Source organism: Lactuca virosa, chromosome 1 (assembly GCF_052849685.1).
Source record: "Lactuca virosa cultivar CGN04683 chromosome 1, Lactuca_virosa_CGN04683_v6, whole genome shotgun sequence".
In the NCBI taxonomy this organism is placed as follows: Eukaryota; Viridiplantae; Streptophyta; class Magnoliopsida; order Asterales; family Asteraceae; genus Lactuca; species Lactuca virosa.
In genome coordinates, this window is record NC_136426.1 from 202948047 (window position 1) to 202956564 (window position 8518).

The 8518-nt window shown below is 33.3% G+C and overlaps 1 non-coding gene across 1 annotated transcript; it reads left to right on the top strand.

The window, feature by feature from the left end:
• The first annotated feature begins 7865 nt into the window (after positions 1-7865).
• TRNAF-GAA (transfer RNA phenylalanine (anticodon GAA)) lies at positions 7866-7938 on the top strand. Its single transcript has one exon. It is a non-coding gene; the product is annotated as a tRNA-Phe (tRNA).
• Positions 7939-8518: the final 580 nt, after the last annotated feature.

Consider the following 8518-nt stretch of genomic DNA (forward strand, 5'->3'; position numbering starts at 1 on the left):
AGGCACCAAGGCCGGCCCTTTTAGTTGTTATCGTTATGGTATGCTACATGTGGATATGATCTGTTAGATCAGAATCAGGATAGACAGTATGTTATGCTCTTATGATCCGTAGGGATTGATATGTTAGTGACCTGCTAGGTCAGTGCTCTAGTTATGAGAGATTGCTATGTTTGGTGCTTAGTGAGATAGATACGTTTGATGTTGTATATGCCAGTATATGTTAGTTATGCGCACAAGGTTATTTGCTTGTTGCTTGGGTTGAGGCGGTCCTGCTTTGTGCTGAAGGCCAACACACCCTATGATCGGTCCGGGAAGACTGTAGGCCCACGTGGCGGTCCAGTCATGCCGAAGGCTCGGTATAGATTTAGTTGGACTGTAGGCCCTGTAGGGCGGTCCAGTCAGGCCGATGGCCCAGTATGCATGTTGATTGATTGATTATTACGGATATGGTATTATTAGTGTGGTATTGGTATCTTGGGGGTAGCTCACTAAGCCCTCGGGCTTACAGTTTTCAGTTTATTGTTTCAGGTGCTTCAGGAGTTCATGGCAAGGCGAAGGCTTGACCGTACCGCTCCTCATCCTTATGATCTGGCTTTTGGGACACTCTGATTGAATAATGAATTGAAAACACTTTTGTAAACAATTACTATTTGGTTTTATTTATGCTTGAAAAGTTTAAATTTGGCGTAAAATTTTGGATGTTATATATATATATATATATATATATATATATATATATATATATATATATATATATATATATATATATATATATATATATATATGGGTTAGGTTAATTTGTTTCGTACATTTATTGTGTGCTAGAATGCACCAATAGGAATTTAGTAAATTAAATAATTATTTAATTAAATAAATATAGATATTAAATGATTTCCATAGTTATATGTATATTAAATGATATTCATAATTATAATTCTCTTTTTATGGAAACTAATTAAATCTGTCATTAATGTCAGTAATAACATTCTTTCAGAATGAATTCACATCTAGGTTTTTATATATGAGTTCGTATTTTGTTTCGGGACTCACTCACTTAAAATACAATAAAGTTGCATGGAATATGAAGAATGAGAGTGTATTATACTAGAATACACTTTCATTCTGCTGGAATACACTCTCATTCATGTAGATATGAATTCATTCTGAAAGAATATTATAGTTGACATTAATGACGAATTTAATTGGTTTCCATAAAAATGAGTTATAAGTATGGATATCATTTAATATACATATAATTAATACTAAAATCCTATTGGTGCATTCTAGCACACAATAGATGTGAGAAACATTTGAACCTACCTCATATATATATATATATATATATATATATATATATATATATATATATATATATATATATATATATATATATATATATATATATATATACACACACACACACACACTAAACGTTTTAATTTTTAGGTATTCCTTTTTATATAGGTGATAATCCTTATTTAATGAAGACAAAATTGCAAAAATTGCCCTGTGGTTGGCAAAATTTTGTAGTTTTGGTCCAAAACGAAATGTTGGTGCACCACTGGTCCAATTTTAAATACCTTGTGTGGTTTTGATCCCTATGGTTGTATTTTCTTGTGTTTTTGGTCCACATCCCACCTAAAATGACTAATATGCCCCTTAAATAATTATATTTTAATTTCTTTTATTTATTTGCTTATTCTTATAATAAAATGAAAAACAAAATAAACCCATCTCTCTCTCTCTCTCTCTCTCTCTCTCTCTCTAAATCTTCATCTGGCATGACAACAACCTCATCTCTCGCACTTCTCTTCTCCTCCCGTCGAGCAAACTCTACCGAACCCCTACCTGCCTGCCTTGTTCCACCGGACCATTCTTCTGTCCACCTTCCATTCGAGTTTCATCGTTGGATGCCGCCTCCGTTATTCTTTCTTCGAGGGACCCAAGGTCGGCGATTCTGCTGCCGAAGACGAGGAAGAAAAACCCACAAAGGGTCATCGGTCTCGAAGAATCTGCATATTTGGAAGAATTCTTAGCTCATCATCGCTTTAGTAAGGATTCACATACACACACACACTTTTTGAAATCGATTGAGAAGTAGAAGACATATCAGGGGACGAAATCGATATCAAATCTGTCAAGATTCAACCACTTTAAACCAGTCAACCCTAATGGCTCGATTAATAGGTGTGTGTGTGTATGTATGTATTTTTGATCGCAACTCTCAAGGATCCGATTTAAAGGTGATATCTGGTGGTTCGGGAAAGGGGTGAAGGAAGGTGTTCGATTGTGGGTGATTAAGGTGACTTGAGGAATTTATGATTTTGGTTTTGCTTAGAAGAAATCAGAGAGGGGAAACAATGCGATCTTGGAAGAAGGAATGATTCTAATGATGAATCACTTTCACAAGTGTGGAAGGTTGTCAAGCACATAAGGTGTTCGATGAATTGACAAAGAGACAAATAAAGTTATACCATTGAAAACGACTCACCTTTGGCTGACCCACACACTCTGTTTCTATTTCTTCTTCTTCTTCAAAGCCTCACACAACTATCTGTTCTTTTACTTTTGCTCCTATATAATATTCATCACAATCTTTTCTGCTTCTCTTGCAAATTAATGAACAACTCCAAATTAGAACCAAATTGCTTAGAAGGGCAGTGTTGATGGGGAAGTTTTATCGGGCATGAGGAAGGAAAGATGGAGGTGAGGGCGGGATTGGATGTTTATGGTAGACAATGGTGGAAGTCAATGGTGATGGTGGCGGCCACTAGTGGTGATATGTTCTTTCTTGAGTGCGTGTGTGCGTTTTTGTTGAGAGAGAGGGAAAGAGAAATGGTGGGTAGACCTTTTTTTTAAGTTAAAAAAATATAAATTAAATTAACATATATGTTTCGGCAATTAAAGAAAATTAAAAATATAAGTTATAAGGGCAAAATCGTCTTTTCAAGTGTATAGGGACCAAAAACAATAGAAATATCTAATTTTGGACCAGTGGTGCACCAACATTTCGTTTTGGACCAAAAGCACATAAATTTGCCAACCACAAGGACCATTTTTGCAATTTTGTCTTTATGGCAGCGTTTGGTAGTGGGACAAAAGTGGACTGGACTGGACAGAACTGAATTGGACGGGACATAACTGAACAAAATAAATAGTCCACATAACGTTTGGTAAAACTATAACGAAACAGAACAAAGATATTAAAATTACCATATTACCCTTGATTTAAATAAAACCAAATGATGAACATCACATTTAAACTGATAAAAGTTTCAATCGTGACTTTTATGTGGGTTTTGTTCCTTTGATAATTCATCATGGGTGTTTCATTGAATTGTTTCAATCAAACATAAAATAAATCCAATAAAACCTCTATTCAAACAAAAATATATATCAAACTGTGAATTGTAATATATAAAATGTTTAGATTCAACAAGAGTGAGTTGTCAATACAACACCACATCCCAGATTGAAAAAAAAAACCATAAATTGCAACACGTGTGAATGATTTTACAAAATATTGCAGAAGCTATTGTTCATCAATAAATCACAAAGAAATGTGTGAATTGAGCAGGTGATTGGAAACTAAAAAAAAACAAATCGTCTTTCTTTTTCTTCTAAACCTGTTTTCTTCTAAAAAACTTACTCGCCCTTTTTAAAACCTAAATCTAAATTTAGGACATCATCTTCCTTTGGAATAGATTCTAGTCAAATACCCACTTTCTAGAACAATTAAGCACGGTAAATTCAAGGGAATTTTTTTTGGAGATTTTCTAGAAATAAATTGATGGATTAACAACTCTCCTTTGTACCACGTGAACTCGTGGATAGGGCATGTGCCGAGAAGATGCTGGATTTTGATGAGAGAATGAAGGATCCAAAATCATGCAAATCACGACCAAGAAGAAGTCTAAATTATACAGGGTGAGTTGAAAGAAAATTTATATGTGCAACCATCAAGAGATTGATTGAAAGAGGCGATGGATGAAATTATCAATCTTAAGTATTTGCACAAAAACGGTACATAAGAGGAGAAAAATGAATAGGGCTTTTAGTCTTTGTAAGGATATTTTGTTTTGTCCCACTTGGTTCCACCTTTTTTGGGTAGGACTAAATTTACCAATTTTAGTCCCATTGACCAAAATTTTTGTCCCATTGACTTTTTGTTCCATCCATGCCAAACATCATTTGAACGGGTCTTGTTCTATTCAGTCCAGTTCTGTTCTGCCTACCAAACGCTACCTAATGAACAACCGATGAACCGCTTTTGGTGTGGATCTACATGTTTTTTGGAGATGGATCTTCAACAAGTTTTACTTGATCTACTAGATCTAGTGTTTGATATGTTTTTTTAGGTTTTGATTTTTTTTGGATTTTTTGTATTTCTGATTTCGGTGATGAGTCATTTCAAAAAGAGTGATGATCTCTATACAATATTTTTTAGCCATACACAACAATTTATGCTTTATACAATTGTATAGTACAACTATCTAATGCATAAATTATTGTGTATGCCTAAAAAATGTTGTGTAGAAATCAATACCCAAAAAGAGTAGAACAAACACAGGAAAAAGTTATTAATTATAGGAACAAGTTAGTTGGTTTTCGTTTTTAACGTAGCTTTAATCAAGGTTCTAAATGGCGTGGCGGCAAGGCAAAACGTCAAGCTTAACGAGTCATGACGTTTTTCAAGGCGTGATGTAAGACGGCGATTTTATATTAATTTATAATTATATTACCACATAAATATAAATTTATATTAAATATAACTATTTTTTAAAAGTGTTATATCAATAACTAATAACAAAAAGTTAACAAAAAACACAGTACTTGTATCCCCGATTAGAAAAGACACAACAAAGAGCAAAAAAACGCGTCTCAAACGAAAAAACATGCGTCATAACATGCCTTGCCACACACCACGCCTAACAGCAACCTTATGAGGTTTTTCGTAACGGTGGCGCCATGGCAGACCTTTTAGAACACTGACTTTAATACAAGCAAATTAAGGGGTATTTGGTTTTCTTTATTGGTGAACTAGGTTGAAACCCGTGTAAACCACGGGTAAGGAATAAAAACACTATTGATAATTTAAAACGGCAATGACAAATGAAAGATTTATAAAAAATTTATTAAATTACAAAGGTAGAAGTTTTATCTATAAGTTTATAATGATTAATTTAAATTAATATATACATTGTTCTGAACATCCGATCTACGTTTTGTATGTGTAGACATTTAATGCAAATTATAATTTTAAACCATACAATACATTTTTGAATAGAGCGAAAAAAAACAATAAATTATAAAAATAGCATTGTTATATGACAAATTAAAGATAACAAAGTTAAATGTATGATTTACGATATTAGACAAATATAGTCTTTAACCATAAATTTGCAAACACTTATTTGTATATAATAAGGAATGCTATGTTGCTAAGTATATAATTGATTTCCGATATTAGACAAATATAGTCTTTAACCATAAATTTGCAAACACTGTATATAATAATAAGGAATGCTATGTTGGTAAGTATATAATAAAATATCATTAACCTTACTAACTTTATGAAACAAAATTGAAATAGATGTTTCGGTCTAACAACTTCCAGTTGCACAGGTTTAATAATCCAAAGAGGATGAAGCTTTGATAGTGAAATAATTTGAACAAAAATTGTACCATATGTTGGATTTGGGCACACCAATGGAATCAACACATGTTTTTCCATTTGAGGTCGTCTCCATTTCGGCCACCACGACCTCCACCCACCTGTTCATCACCGCGTTGAGCCTATATGGAAGAAGCAAAAGTCGGAATTGCGTGAATGACGAGACCGACCTAACCTAAAGTGGGTCCTCCCTTCGGGTCTTTATTAAAAACGTTGGAAGGAAATCTGTGCGAAGGCTTTTTGTGGGTAAGGCAAAGGTAGATGTAATATTGCGATATGTGTCTTACCTTGGTAATTCCTTTATTTACCTAGTGGGTCTAACTTTATGTCTAAGGAAGAGGATAATCGCCCTAGAGAGCCTGCCTAGTCCTTCTCGAATCCTGAGAGTTCTGTTCCATTTCGTAAGCGAGTGTTCAGTGTGAAGTACTTCCATTCGCCCCTCCTCCAATTGCGGACTCCTTGTCAGAAGAGTTATCAAGCGCAAGGGAAAAGACTAGCAAACCAATTACAGTCGATTGAAGTCCACCTCCTTCGTTAAGGTGATTAAAAAAATCCAGACCATAAAAATACAAAAAATAAAATATTTTTTTTTATGGGATGCTAGTAAGGATGAACATGACGAGGTCTTATTTCATTACCTTTTTTTATTGAAATTCAAACATATCAATCTGAGAGCGGTCGTCAGTGGTGGGAGAGAGAGTAAAGATGAAGTGTTAAATTGAGAAAGCCAAAGAAAAAGAAGGGAAGTAGTGCCCGGCGGATTAAATTTTTCTTGAACCCCAAATCAAACCCTGATATTGGTTGATTATCGATTGCTTCTTGAAAACGCAAAATGCCGGTAATTTGAAAGTTGATTTCTTGGAATGATTTTAAAAAATGTCATTTGCTTCCATCTTTCTACAAAACCGTGGAGTAGAAAAGATAGGATTTCAAATTTGTTGAAATCAATTATTAATAGGAATCCTAGATTTGTAGTTCAAATATCAATTCTAAATATTTTCTTTGATTCAATTTTCTTTGCGGGAATTAATATTATCAATTATCAATTCAAAATAATGTTTACAAGTTTAAAGGAACATAAAGGTAAAATGGACATTTTATTTTGTAAATTTTAAGACCGAGGAGATGACATGTGGCAATTTTACTCTCTTTTATTAGGATAGAGATTTTATTAGGTTAGAGATGGGTTAAGTTGATATCTAACAATAATTTGAGGTAGTTAGTTGTATCAAAAATAAAGCTTGTATATCATGTTTTGCTTATAAACTCAAATGCTTTTCTTCTTCCCACCTATGTGGGACAAAACGAAACTTACTTTAAGTTAATAAAGACCACATTCAACATATTTTCTTAAAAGTATAGAATAAATCATTTATTAGGGATGACATCTTGAGTAATGCACAGTGTAACGCTTGTTTAACTCGATGATGATATATTACAACCCAAATCGATCTATTTATAAGTAAATGGGTCGAACTTCTCATTTTCGGCTAAATAACCCACCTTACATTAAATTTTAAGAAAAATAAGTCATTTGATTATTGTTATTTGTTTTTCTAACATGAGGCTATAAGTCAAAGAGTAAGAAGCACCTTCACATTTATGGGAATCATATATTGTTGTGATCCATTGTAAAAAATGTTTGAAATATGTTGGATATTGCTTCTGTTGGACGATAAAGATCCCAAAACACATGGTTCCTCCTGTCGAGCAATTAGATATTAGATCATATTGTCAACGTACATATTATACTTATCCTTTTTCAGGTATTTGCAATGCCATTATATGATTTAATAGGAAAATGACTAATGAAAAATGGCAATAGCTAGATATCAGAATGTATGGCAGATCCTCTTTTTCACATCTATTGCCCCGAATTTGGTCACCACAACTTCTCGTGCACCCAATCTATATAACATCTATATTAGATCCAAGTTTATTTAAATCAGAAAAGTCAATTAGTTTTAAATTAATTATTTGTTATCAAAAGTGGGTATCTTGATTTGACCTTTGAAAGTGGAGACTATAAGATCGACATATTGTTGAGAGGTGTATTTGTTGGAGACCATGGAACCAGTGATGAAGTAGGAAAAAGGATAGTTTCTGAGCCGTCTGAATACCTTTTGGATAAGTTAGATCGATTTTTTTCGGAGTTAATATTTATACATTATGACGGAAAATTAAACAAAATGCGGGGATAGCTCAGTTGGGAGAGCGTCAGACTGAAGATCTGAAGGTCAGGTGTTCGATCCACCTTCACCGCATTTATTCAATTTTTATTTTGTTTTTATATCTTCTTAAAACTACAAATTTTAGCTTGTGCTGTTCAGGATTCTACAACCTCGATATGCAAAGTAAGCCCTTTTTTTCTCTACCATAAAAAAGTTACAATACAAATAAACCCCACGTACCAAGAAAATCAGCAGCATTTATTCCATTGAAGAATCTTCCGTTTGGTTTTCCATTTGGAAAATCTACGTGAGTTATCTAACATATTTTTTTGATTTTATCAAAGTAAAGCATGATCCCTATTTCAATAAAAATGATGAAGTACCTTTCTATTTTGCAAATAGGATAAAAAGACTCATCTGGTACTTAAGTGAAGGAATCGTTGGATGCATCGACGAAAATATGTCACCGTATCTTTGTGTTTTACTTCAAATTGCATTTCACATAGCTGTAAATCAAATAATAATGAGTAATGAAAAAGTCTTGAAACTTTCAAGTAGAATTACCTTTTTTCGTATTTTGAAAGTAATAAAAAGAGACGACACAAGGATTTGTCTTACCATATTGCAATACAAATTGACATTCTATCATATGTAGATGTTTGACTAAACTAAT